General features: G+C 37.8%; 1 long non-coding RNA gene across 1 annotated transcript; it reads right to left on the reverse strand.

The window, feature by feature from the left end:
* Positions 1–730: 730 nt before the first annotated feature.
* Positions 731–8,143, reverse strand: LOC136012731 (uncharacterized). Its single transcript, XR_010611922.1, has 4 exons — positions 8,004–8,143; positions 5,965–6,085; positions 5,795–5,877; positions 731–4,930 (listed from the first exon to the last, which is right to left on the reverse strand). It is a non-coding gene; the product is annotated as an uncharacterized LOC136012731 (long non-coding RNA).
* Between the last annotated feature and the right edge of the window lie 4,777 nt (positions 8,144–12,920).

Here is a 12,920-nt window from a genome sequence, read left to right on the forward strand (position 1 = left end):
GTGACTGTAGCCAGGAGACTGAATATTCCCCTTTGCTTCCAATTTTTCAGGCCACATGTGGGCTACTGGATACAGTTCCTCAGCCACAGCAAGAAAGGCATTGTCAGGCAGGAGCAAACCCAGAGGATGGCCACCGGGGTGGTTGGGAGTAGATTACTTGCCCTGTGAGCAGGGGCTACATCTCAGAATATAACTGAAGTACAAATGTCTGTAATATCAACTACTATTTAATGAGTGTGCCAAAAGGTTTTTAACTAAGTGATGAAACTTGTCTATCCATGAAAAATAGTTACAAAAAATATTCAGCCATTATTTAGCTCATGTCAAGTTCTATCAAAGTGGTTACAGCATTGTTGGCCAGACAGATTCAGGATTTCCCTCACAGAGCAAAGGCAGTCCACCCAGACTGGATTACAGTACACATGTGGGATCATACAGACCAGATGCTAAATACACAGCACAAGGCTATATATCTGGAAAGCCCTTTAACTTAGAAAAGTGGCTGTTTTGCACTGCATTAAGGATAAAGTTGAGCTGTTTAGAAACTAGGAATCTACTGAGTGTTTGCTATTGCTTAAGCAAAACTTTAATTTATAATAACTTCGTGTCTTACAATATTAGCCTTTTCCTGGTATTAAAAGACCCTTTTAATTCCAACAGAAATGGGATGGCAGCTTTGGAAGAATTTATACACAAGATTTTATATGAATTACTGGCAATTTGCTTGTCAATTTTAATTTAATTAGTTTTCATGCAGAAATTAAGACATGGGCTGTACATTTCATAGGTCAAGAACTCATTCTAATAGTTAAACTGAATTGACTAAGTCAAGCACTTCAGCCTGAAAGGTTAAAATTACAAAAACAGAAGGGCTTTTCTTTTATGTTCCTTCAGTAATTTCTAGTTAAAACCCAAACAGCTATAGATTACTGCACATGATTTTGTCACTTTGCATGCAATTAACGAGATATTTATGGATTGTGATATAAAAATTCCATGTATGGCTAACACACATCCTGGAAGTGTCTTAGGTAGTTCCTCTTAATGATTTATTATGGCTACTAACAGTATACCACATTGACCTGTGGTTTGCATTGAACACCAACTGCCATCTGCTCTGATGTATTATCTGCTAACATCATTGGCTCCAGATACGATAACACATTTAGTTAAGAGTGGCAAGGCATTTCCTGTTTATGATATCCCAGCTTAAGGAAACTTGTGAAATGATTAGAAGTAGCAGGCAGTTAGAACTGAATTCTTACTGGGCTGTGAATTTCAGTGAGAATAAAGAAAGCAAAAATACCAAAGATCTGGAAAATATTTTAATTTCTCTTTCACAAGTTGTAGATTTCTTGGTTTTAGCTGGAAAATGAAATGTCACAATAGAACGAGAGTTTCACAGTTGTGCTATCTCTAATTTAACTGAACAAATAAGCTTTTTCTTATGAAACCAGTTGACTGAATCAAAAGGCATCACTGATGAAGCCAGAGACACCAAAGCTAGCTTTGCCTATCCTCAGGCCAAAGTTAAAAGTGCTGGGAATATGGACTAGAAACACCTGATTTTTATTTTTTTTCTCTTGTTTTGCTTTGGGCTCAGTCTGTCCATGTGGCAAGATACTGTACTATAGCAAACTGTGTGATTAGCGTTTACCTCTTAAGTTATGCTTGGATTTTAGAAGATGTTAGGAATGTGCCCTAATTAATGAAACAGGAAGCATGAAGAGATGCTGGGGTTTGTCCCTACACTGGCATAATTTGATAGATTTTGGTTCGCATGTGTGCAACAATGCTTGGCACAGGCTAAGGCTAGAATGCTTTCTCTGAGAATTCCCACATGGAGATAGTACTGAACGCTTTATGAAATCTCATGCAATAATTCTAGAATACAGACAGCATTAGTTCCATGTGTGGTACCATGTATGCAGGGCTTCTTTTCATGACAGGTAAATCCTCCCTTGGAAGCACTGAACTTCCAGTGTATGTGCAGGCATCCTGTGCACTACAACACACAACGTCTTTCAAAAAACCCAATAGAAATTCCTGGGAGCATCAGTCTCTGGCTCTGTAACCTATACACCTGCACAGCAAGGTTCCTTTGAGTATCTTACAGTGAAAACACCTACCTAGTGTGAACATTTGGCTCTGCCGTATATTGGTGGAACTATTGTGCATTACCTGTAATTTATCTGAAATCCTGTAGAAATATGAAAAATCCTCAAAAATATTCCTGAACAAAATTTTTGTGAAAATCAGCAATAATTAAACTCAGGAGCTTGCATTCATTGCTGACTCTGGACTCCCATTATGGCTATCTGTTTATGTTTAAGGTGGAATAACTTTTCATTCATTTCATATGTTATTGGATGCTATATACATTGTACACCTAAAACAAAAATAAATGGAAAATGCAAATTAAGGTTCCTGTAGCAATAATAGTTTACCAGTATTGTGGATCTGAAGTGTTTGCAACTGTCGACTGAGATACTGTTAATTCGATTAATAGCTTGTGCATTTGATGAGTTAATGGCTCTGTGGAAACCTTTAGCTGTTATGTTTATTGATTGTAATGGAACAAATCAGCTCCTTTCCAATTTGGCATTTTTTGCCATAGTTTTTCACAGGTGAAAAGTTCCTATACATTAAAGAATTAAACTTTCTTTTAACCATAGTTATTCTTAATTTCCAACATGTTTACTTTCCAGTAAGATCTCGATATACTCTTTTTTCTCTCCTTAGAGACCTTCAACTCTTTCCCTAGTTATTGTAATAAAAACTAGTTGAAAAAACGATAATTGGATAATTGGTTGTTCTCTATTGCCCTTAATGAACTAGAGCTAAGCACACTTGTCTGGTCCTATTGAGCATGTCCTTTCCTGTGGTACCACAATGATCTTTAGATGGCTTTTGAACTTTAGATATCTATACTTGTATATATATTTATGTATACATAAACTATTTGACCCTATTGAGCCTAAAGATGTTAACAGTCTTAGTCTTAATTAGCTGGTTAACATTTCCAACTAAATTAAGTAAGCACAAAAGGAGACTGTTGCTTTAATTTCATAACTGAACTCTCAAACCCCAAGTAATTTTATAACCTGGAAACTTTAAAGGATGTGGTGAGAGGCATGTCAATCACAACCGGAAGACCACTGCTGCTGCTGGATCTGTCTGCTGCTGGCTGTTGTCTCCAGGAGGGCAGGGGGTTTCTGTTCAGCTATATTGCATGCAAGTCACATCTCATTAACTCAGAGGGAAATATTTTACAAGCTCTGGACAGATATTTAGGCATTGAAGAAAATTTTAATCCAGTAGTAGAGATGAAAATGAGGAACTGGGCTCTTTAACTTGCAGTTGAGTGTAGCACAGCAGCTATTGCTTGAATTTTAATGTTGAAGGAACTGAGGCACGGACAATGGCCTGGACACACAAAAGGGATTTTTCCAGAGACATTCTCAAAGAAGCTGTGTGGATATTAAAGAATTGTTCTTTTCTTTTCTTTTCCTGTCTTATGAAGATTTTAATTTACTACTGTAGTGCTCTAAACCATTGCTAGTATATGTAGGTGGACCTTTGACTGCTGTAGAGTAAATTAATACATTATATTAGCTGCAGGCTAGTCATTTACATATAAATGTTCTATAGACAAAGCAAAAGTAATTCATATTTCAGAGTCTTGAAGGTGGGAGTATATGATATATCTATAATTTAAAAAATACGTTAAAAAGAAATAATTTCAAGGTAATTTTCCCAAGGAAAAATAATAAAAAGTAAATTTAACAAGTGAAATTTAGAAATTAGTTTTTTTTTTTTTTCCCTATTGTTGCAAGTCCTGAATTCAACATAGACTGGTGCATTCACAGCAAATCAAAAGAACAGTTACTTGTACTTGTTTCAGTAAGAGTGAAGTTAGACTCTCCCCACTTAACTAGCTAGCAACTTTCAAGAACTGTGTGTTTTATTAACTGTGCCTAAAATGAAGCAGGACTGCACAAGCTTGGTCAGCATTGCTCATTCCTTTGAATAATGAGTAACTCATGCATCCTTTATATAGAGCTAATAGGAATGGAAGCAACAGCATATTTAGTCTATCTATTGGTATTAACTAATGCAGCTTGGATAATGGGCATTCTTGATGAATGTAGCATCCACCGGTTACAGTAACCTGATTAATGTTTGGTTTTCAACAGTATATAAAAATTACTACAACCTACTGTTGTTAGTTCACAAAAAGAAACTGAATTTATATATAAAAAAATTACAATCATGCATTGTAAAACCACTGAGAAGCCAGCATATGGTGCTAAACTACTTTGTATTGCCTGTGTACATCATGTTATTTATAGAGGGACACATTTTATGTATATACAACTACATATGACATTAGTAGAGACCTGATGATAGCAGTTTAAGGACCTCATTGACATGGGCTACTCACAGTAATTTTATTTACTTTATGAGAACCCATGACTCTCAAAATATAAAATACAGAAATGGTCCTAAATTCCCATTACCACATGAGATGAGAAGACATTCATTCTCCCATTTTACAAACTGAAAAAATATTTTTTTTTTTTTGCTGTGTGTACAAGTAATGATGTATGTAAGGATACAGGAAACAATAGACAGTGCAAGAGAAACATCAGGATAGTCTTAATCGCAATTTTATCCTTGGGCCAATTCCAATTCTCAGATAAGTTAAGGGAAGAATTTAAATTTTCATCATTGAGAGTTGGATCAAATGATTATACAGTCACATGATAAAATTACCTGCAATGATGTAACAATCTTTAATGATTTGAATACTATGCTTATCATAGATTGACTGCTAGACATTCTGTTAAATAAGTATTTACATTTTTTAATCTGATTTGCTTTGTCCAATTTTCTGTGAACTTCCTTCTCCTCCAACAACAATGCCAGGCTGTGAAAGAGAGGAAAAATATATTCTAAGTAACAATAAGAAGTAAAAATAAACCAAAGGCAGTACTGAAAATTAAATAGTGTAATGAGAAATTTTAGATAGGAACAAAGACATGTATGCTTCAGGGGAACTCCATCAGGAAAAGTGCATTTGAGAAGCAGGTTGATAGCTTAATGTGAAAGGTTTCATTGACTCATAATAATCTATTAACTTTGTTAATATTTTATTAGGAAACTCTCACAATAACAATTATGTCCAACTTCTAAGAGCATGTTTGATCTACATGATCTCAGTGTGAGCTGGCACATTGGCTCCAGCCCCGAGGCTGTTGTGGTTTAACTGCTGACCACAGCATGGGAAAACACACGCATGTATATATAGGCGTAGTCCTTGGTACACCGGTGTCTAAATAGATTGAGGCCTAGTTAGTCTTCTTCCTAGCACCACTAAGTAATTCTACATAGCACAGGCACAGATCTGGGAACCATGCCCAGATATCTCATAGTTACTGGATCGACTTAAGTTATCATTAGGAGGAGGAAGAATAGAAAAGGCACTTAAAGCCAAGTAATGGTATTTTCAAAGAACAGGAAAGACAACTAACCATTTTAAGTTCTTTAGAATGAATGACAACACTTGTTTGAAGAATCTTCTCCCAGATTTTCCTAACAGAATGGTAGGATAGCTAGTATAAAACATCAATGCTCACCGTAGAAATAAAGTTGTTTAGTTCAGTCCTTGCCAGACAACTTTTTTTAAGGGCTGATTGCTATGGATTTGTTTTCCAGTAAGAAAATGATCTTGTTACTTGATATGACAAAAGAATTTTGGCTGGTTTCATCACTAACAAGATAGAGAACTTACCTTTCCAGAATTTCTGAGGCCCAGAGTGTCACAGGAATATGGCACTTTCACTTAAGAAAGTGTGTTGCATTGTGGTTTTCTTGCTGAGAATGGAAAATCAATACAGCATCACATGCAAGCTACATGCATCAAAGCAGGACTCAAAGGGATAAAACCAACTTGCTGATTACCATCTCTTTCTTCATTACTTGCTAATTATCTGCTTCTTTTTTCCTTCTCTGACAGACTGTTGCTTCGAGACACAGAGCAGTTCTTGTCCATGTCTTCTAATCCATTTTCCACACTTCTCAGCTGTAGAGCAACAGAACAAGAGATATTAAAGTGTGAAATGGGGTCATGAAAGTGCCTGGCTTTTATGGACATGCTGAAGAGGAGAGCTGAGCATGTGAAGGTGAATACAAAAAAAGGTAAATAAGTATCCTGCTCTCTAGTTTTTAACCTAACTATTCTTAAGAGAATTGCTCAAAACTAACTTTGAACTTTTTTTTTTTTTTTTTTCCCACTACAGACATTTTAGTATTTGAAAGGGAAATCTTTTTGGAAGATGGCTTATATTTGAGCTAAAGGATCTAGAAGACCATCTGAAAATTTAAATATTATCAGATCCTTTGATGTTGAATCAAAAACAATATCAACATAGAAGACTAGAGCCAGAACATTAACAAGGAAATAGTTTAATTCTGTAACTAAGCTTGAATACTGATATGACAGTAAAAAAATATAAAAATTAAATAAACCCTAAAAAGCAAATGAGCCTATGTTAAAGTCAAGTATGCAAGATTTGAGGCTCTAATTGCTAGTCTTTGTTTGTTTGTTGTTACAATAACAGTAAATTACCCCTTTCCCCTTGTAGGTCCATCTCTCAATCCACCTCAATCTGCACCTCAGAAGACTATTCCACGCAGAGACATCCTTCCTTAGAAGGATGACTTAGGAGGCATACAAGTTTGCACAGCATCATGAAGACAGCTCCAGCATAGCTCAGCTAAGACAAATGTCCCCAAATCAGCAGATGTGCTCAGAGTCAGAGACCAGTGCCTTCTGTGCAGGTACAGGCACTTCAAGAGGTAGGATAAAGATAAAACCATCACAGCAGAGTATGAAAACAATGTGGGGAAAAGATAGGATAGGTGAGTGTCCATTCCAGGCACACATGCACATCCCCATAGCAGACAACTAATTCTAAATGAAAGACAAAGACATCGAGAGCCAAAAAAATAGAGCAATGTGCTTGTGACCTTTCTTCTTTTCACTATTATTTCACAAAAGTAATAAAGAATACAAAAGAAAGTAAAATGGATATTTCCTGGAAAATACCTCCTTGTCACCTTGCCTTTCAATGCAGTAATTATACAAAAATGAGATTGCTGTTTTGCTGTATGCTGGCTAATTTTCATACATATATACCTCATAAGTGTTGCAAAATAAATAAGAGCTTTTAAATAAATGGCTTCAGATAGATATCGCGGAGAGAAAGAAAGATGGAAAAAGTGATGTTAAAAGATGTTGCTGCCAGTCTCATGCAGAGAATATCTTCTTAATCTGTTTCATTCAAGCTATTTGAAGGTGCAGTATTTTGGCTTTTCTATTGATACATGAAATGTCAGGACACTTGTGTCTAGACATAGGTCAGCGTCAGAAGTTCTGAACAGAAGCTGGTCCAAGTAGCTGAAGATACTTTCTTTTACATAAATCAAGATGATAACTGCAGTATTTAAAATAAAATGAACAAAGCAATGCATGAACAGTCATGTCAGTCAGGTGAAGTTCCTGACAACTGGAAAAAGGGAAATATAACCCCATTTTCAAGACGGGGGGAACTACAGACCAGTCAGTCTCACCTCTGTGCCTGGCAAAAACTTGGAGCAGGTTCTCCTGGAAGGCATGCTCAGGCACATGAAAAACAACAAGGTGCTTGGTGACTGCCAACATGGCTTTACTAAGCGGAAATCCTTTCTGACCAATCTGGTGGCATTCTATGATGGGGCTAAAGAACTGATGGATAGGGACAAAGAAACTGACGTCATCTACCTGGACATGTGCGAAGTGTTTAACACTGTCCTGCATGAAATCCTTGTCTCTGAACTGGAGAGACATAAATTTGATAGATGGACCACTCGGTGGATAAAGAACTGGCTGGATGGCTGCATGCAAAGAGTTGTGGTCAATGGCTCAGTGTCCAGTTGGAGACCAGTTATAAGTGGCATACCTCAGGGATCGGTGTTGGGACCGGTCTTGTTCAACATCTTTATCAGTGACTTGGACAGTGGGATTGAGTGCGCCCTCAGCAAGTTTGTCGATGACACCAAGCTGTGCGGTCTGGTTGATATGCTGGAGGGAAGGGATGCCATCCAGAGGGACCTTAACACGTTTGTGAGGTGGGCTGATGCCAACCTTATGAAGTTCAACCATGACAAGTGCAAGGTCCTACACCTGGGCTGGGGCAATCCCAGGCACAGCTACAGGCTGGGCAGAGAAGAGATTCAGAGCAGTCCTGCGGAGAAGAAGTTGGGGGTGTTGGTTGATGAGAAACTTAACATGAGCTGGCTTCAGTGTGTGCTCGCAGCCCAGAAAGCCAACCGTATCCTGGGCTGCATCAAAAGGAGTGTGACCAGCAAGTCCAAGGAGGTGATCCTGCCCCTCTACTCTGCTGTTGTGAGACCTCACCTGGAGTATTGTGTGCAGTTCTGGTGTCCTCAACATAAAAAGGACATGGAACTTCTGGAACAAATCCAGAGGAGGGCCACGAGGATGATCAGGGGACTGGAGCACCTCCCGTATGAAGATAGGCTAAGAAAGTTGGGGCTGTTTAGCTTGTAAAAGAGAAGGCTGCATGGAGACCTCATAGCAGCCTTCCACTATCTGAAGGGGGCCTACAAAGATGTTGGAAAGGGACTCTTCATTAGGGACTGTATCAATCGGACAAGGGGTAACAGGTTAAAACTTAAACAGGGGAAGTTTAGATTGGATATAAGGAAGAAATTCTTTACTGTAAGGGTGGTGAGGCACTGAAACAGGTTGCCCAAGGAAGTTGTAAGTGCTCCGTCCCTGGCAGTGTTCAAGGCCAGGTTGGATGGCGTCTTGGGTGACGTGGTTTAGTGTGTGGCATCCCTGTCCATGGCAGGGGAGTTGGAACTAGATGATCTTCAGGTCCTTTCCAACCGTAACTGTTCTGTGATTCTGTGTGCTCACACATCCATATCCATGTGTAAGCAAATATGAAGCCAGGACATATTTATATAGGTCTGAAAACAACTCAACTGTGAGGGAAGCAGTGTGAGTGTCACTCCAGGAGGATTCCAAGAGAGAAACAGAAAAGCTTCTTTAAGGCCCAGAACTGACTGCAAAAACCAGACTTGGGTTTTTGAATAAAGAGATGGCTTCCTATTGTTTATTCTCTTTGAAAAAAGGAGACTCTGTAATCTTCCTGTGCAAATCAGCAGTTGTACTGAAGAGATACCTGAAATAAGATTTTCGGTTTGCCTTTGTTTTGTTGTGTTGTTTTGTTTTGTTCTGTTTTGTTCTGCTGGGAACAACCTGGCAAAGTAATTAATATTGGTTCATTTCCAGCAGCAATAACAGCTCATCTGAGAAGTTATCTTTGTAAATAGCTTTGCATATTTAGAGATTATCCACTTACATTTCGGTTAAAATGTAAAGGAGTACTTTTCAGGAATATAACTTGAAAACAATTTATACTTAACAATGCATGCTCAATCATGCGCTTTGAATCAAAGCACATTCTTGAATGCAGTAAAAGAATACACATTTCCTTTAAATAAACAACTTTTTATCTCTGTGCCTCTTTCTTTTCCACTCTTACACAGATCCTACATCATGCTTCTTTGAAAAGATATGAATTGTTCTTTGGGAGAAATAAGCCTGCCAGCCCAACCTGTGTGATGGGCTTGTAAAGATTTACATGGGAAAATGCCACACAACAGAAGACTACCATCTCTGCTGAGACATGCAAGAGATATTAGTCATGGCTTTGGGAAGAGGATTGCTGCATCCTACGTGCCCTCAGAAAATAGAAAGATCAGAAAGATCTCATAAACCTGTTCTCCCTGGGATAAAATAAAAAAATCAAGCAAATCTTTGCCATCTTTTCCTGTTAAGGATGCAGGGTTTTCATCCACTTCTAGTCACTGAGCTTTGCTGAAAGAAAGTCTTGCACAAGGTGTATAAATATTTTTGGGCGATGCCCTGTATTGCTAGGAGGAGATTCCCCACGTGGATAGAGCTCCTTTGGTCACATTATTATAGAATCATAAATAGTTTGTGTTGGAAGGGACCTTCAGAGGTCATCTAGTCCAACACCCCTGCAATGAGCAGGGATATATTCAACTAGATCACATTGCTCAGAATCAGTCTAGCCTTGAATGTGTCCAGGGGTCATGCATCCACCAACTCTCTGGGCAACCTGTTCCAATATTTTACTACCCTCACTGTGAAAAATTTCTTCCTCACCTCTAGCTGTTGCCGTAACTGGTCAGACGATTCTTTCCCACTTAAACAAACAGTGCCAGGCTCCCATCTCATTGATAATGTTGTACATTTCTGCTGCCAGGTGAGCTACACAATTTTAAAACAGGCAGCAGGAAGCAGCCAAGCCATGGACATAAATCTTGGCACTTTCCCTAGCCAAGAACTATTTCTCATGGTAATTTTGTTGTTTTTTTTTTATCATTTGTAAGTTCAGTGTAAATTGAAATATTTCACATCATGGAAAAAAACGAGAGAAGGTAGTGGAAACACGGAATCACAAGGAGAGGACAAACCAAGATCCCTTTTACATATTACTAGTGCTTCTCTGTTTAAATTGTGTTTGTTATTAGCTACCACAGTGTTAAATGTACTTTTCAAGGGAAAAAAAAAATAAAAAATCCGGGGAGTGTGTAGGTAGCTTCCATTAGCAATAATGGGAGTTTGGGCACATTTGCAACTCACAGTATCCTCAGTTTAAAACCTGTTTATCAGATAATGGTTTCAGGCTTGGAGTGGGAGCATAGGAGCACTAAATTAACACATCTTTTCAGACCCACAGTCTTTGCAAGGCACTAATCTATTAGTCTTTAGAATAATAGAATCATAGAATGGTTTGTGTTGGAAAGGACCTTAGGACCATCTAGTTCCAGCCCACCTGCCATGGGCAGGGACATCTCATACTAAGCCACGTCACCCAAGGCTCTGTCCAGCCTGGCCTTGAACACTGCCACGGATGGAGCATTTACCACTTCCTTGGGCAAACCATTCCAGTGCCTCACCACCCTCACAGTAAAAAACTTCCTTATAGCTAACCTAAACTTCCCGTTTAAGTTTGAACCCATTGCCCCTTGTCCTATTGCTGCAGCCCCTGATGAAGAGTCGCTCTCCAGCATCCTTGTAGGCCTCCTTCAGTTATTGAAAGGCTTTGTTTTGAATCCAGAATGTTTTCTTTTCAAGACTTTTAAATCCTTAGTAATATTTTATAATTGATATAGTAATAAGAAAAAAAAAATAAAGTTTTCCTTTTATTTTTGTGTGTGTGTGGTTTTTTTGTTTGTTTGTTTGTTTTGTTTTTTTTCGCTAAGAGAATAGCCGCTGATATTTTTATTCCTTCAGTGTCATTTAAAGCCAATCTTTCTCACAAAGAGATTGAAAGTCCTTGAAAAAATGCTGGAAGTACATTTAGTTATTTTCAGGATAAGACTGAGTATTTTGTATAAGGCATAGTACAGAGTGTGTCTTTTGAACAGGATTTGTGAAGCAGACACATGCCAAAAAATCCACCAGATATAATAAGATGTCTTGGGAAGTTACTCTGTTAAATAATTCCCAGTAACCTGAGGCTGAGTATTCACGAATCGGTTCAGCTTAAGTAAATGTTTTAAAAAATCATTTTCATTTGGGTGTTTGAACAATATTTTATGTAACAATGAAACTCCCTTCTGATCCGTGAAAGGATGAGCCTTACAAATCAAAGCCACTTGAGTCTGCCACCTAGCGAAGAAGAGGAAAACCACACTGAATCACACAAGAGGGCAATCCATTCCATCAGTAAATTTTCTTATTTGAAGTGAGTTTAGTTGGGTTCGTCTTCCTGTCATTAAATTTAGGAATAGATTAAGGATTATCACTGCTGAAAAAAATATTTTTCAGATCAGGACTCTATATTATTTTAAAAGCATTTGTAAATACTTTTTTTTTTTTGTAGTATTTACAAATGCCAGTAAGAGATCATATTTTCTAGAACTGTAGAGTTGTGCATGAAGGCACAGATATTCAGCATATCTTAAATCATCTTTGTCAATAAGAGCTATAATTCAGGCACTACGTGCCCAGTGTCTTGGCTGCTTGATCTCAGGGTGAGGTTTTGATAATAATAGAGGTATTAGTTTTGCTAGATAGCTGAACATCTATTCCATGTTCTTGATGATGTTTTCTGACTTATCAGAGTTTTTCAAACTTTCAGTTTTTTAACAAAACATAGTTTATTTTTTTCTAGAAAGCAAAGTTATACCCTCAGTAGAGTACCACTAAAGCAATAGAGAGAAGTGTGATTTTTGATGTTCAGAGATCTGTCAATATAAAAATCCATTCTTATGGAAGTGAACATAATGCATCACACACAAGATAATGGACAAAATATTTTTCTTAAAATCAGAGCTGACGGTGCCAGTGTGACCCAAAGTGTTAATTATATTGCAGATACGTATAATGGGAGTTTCTTCTGAAACTCAAATATCACAATAATAGAATTTGGTCCACATGCTTATTAACTCTGTATCAGGACTGTACAGAGATCAAAATGGATGCACAGTTTGATTTTGTCACTTTGCTTCAGCTGCACTCCGTAATAGCAGCACCTATTACTCGTCCCCACTGTTTTGAAAGTCATAGAACAGAGTCTGTGATACTCCAGTGTTCTCATGACTTTCTGAAACATTTCCCTTTGAAGTTGGTGTTTCATGCTTGTTCTCTATACCAAAAGCAAAGTCCCATTAGTTGGTTTAAAGTTCTGGGAGAATTAGAAGAAACACATTTTCTTTTTAAGCTGTCATTTTTAACTGCAGACTAGGGAAGTTAAACTATTGAGAGCTGCTGAAAAGCTGGTCCTAGCTTCTATGGATTAAATATTTTATGT

The sequence above is a fragment of the Lathamus discolor genome, chromosome 4 (assembly GCF_037157495.1).
Source record: "Lathamus discolor isolate bLatDis1 chromosome 4, bLatDis1.hap1, whole genome shotgun sequence".
Taxonomy (NCBI): Eukaryota; Metazoa; Chordata; class Aves; order Psittaciformes; family Psittacidae; genus Lathamus; species Lathamus discolor.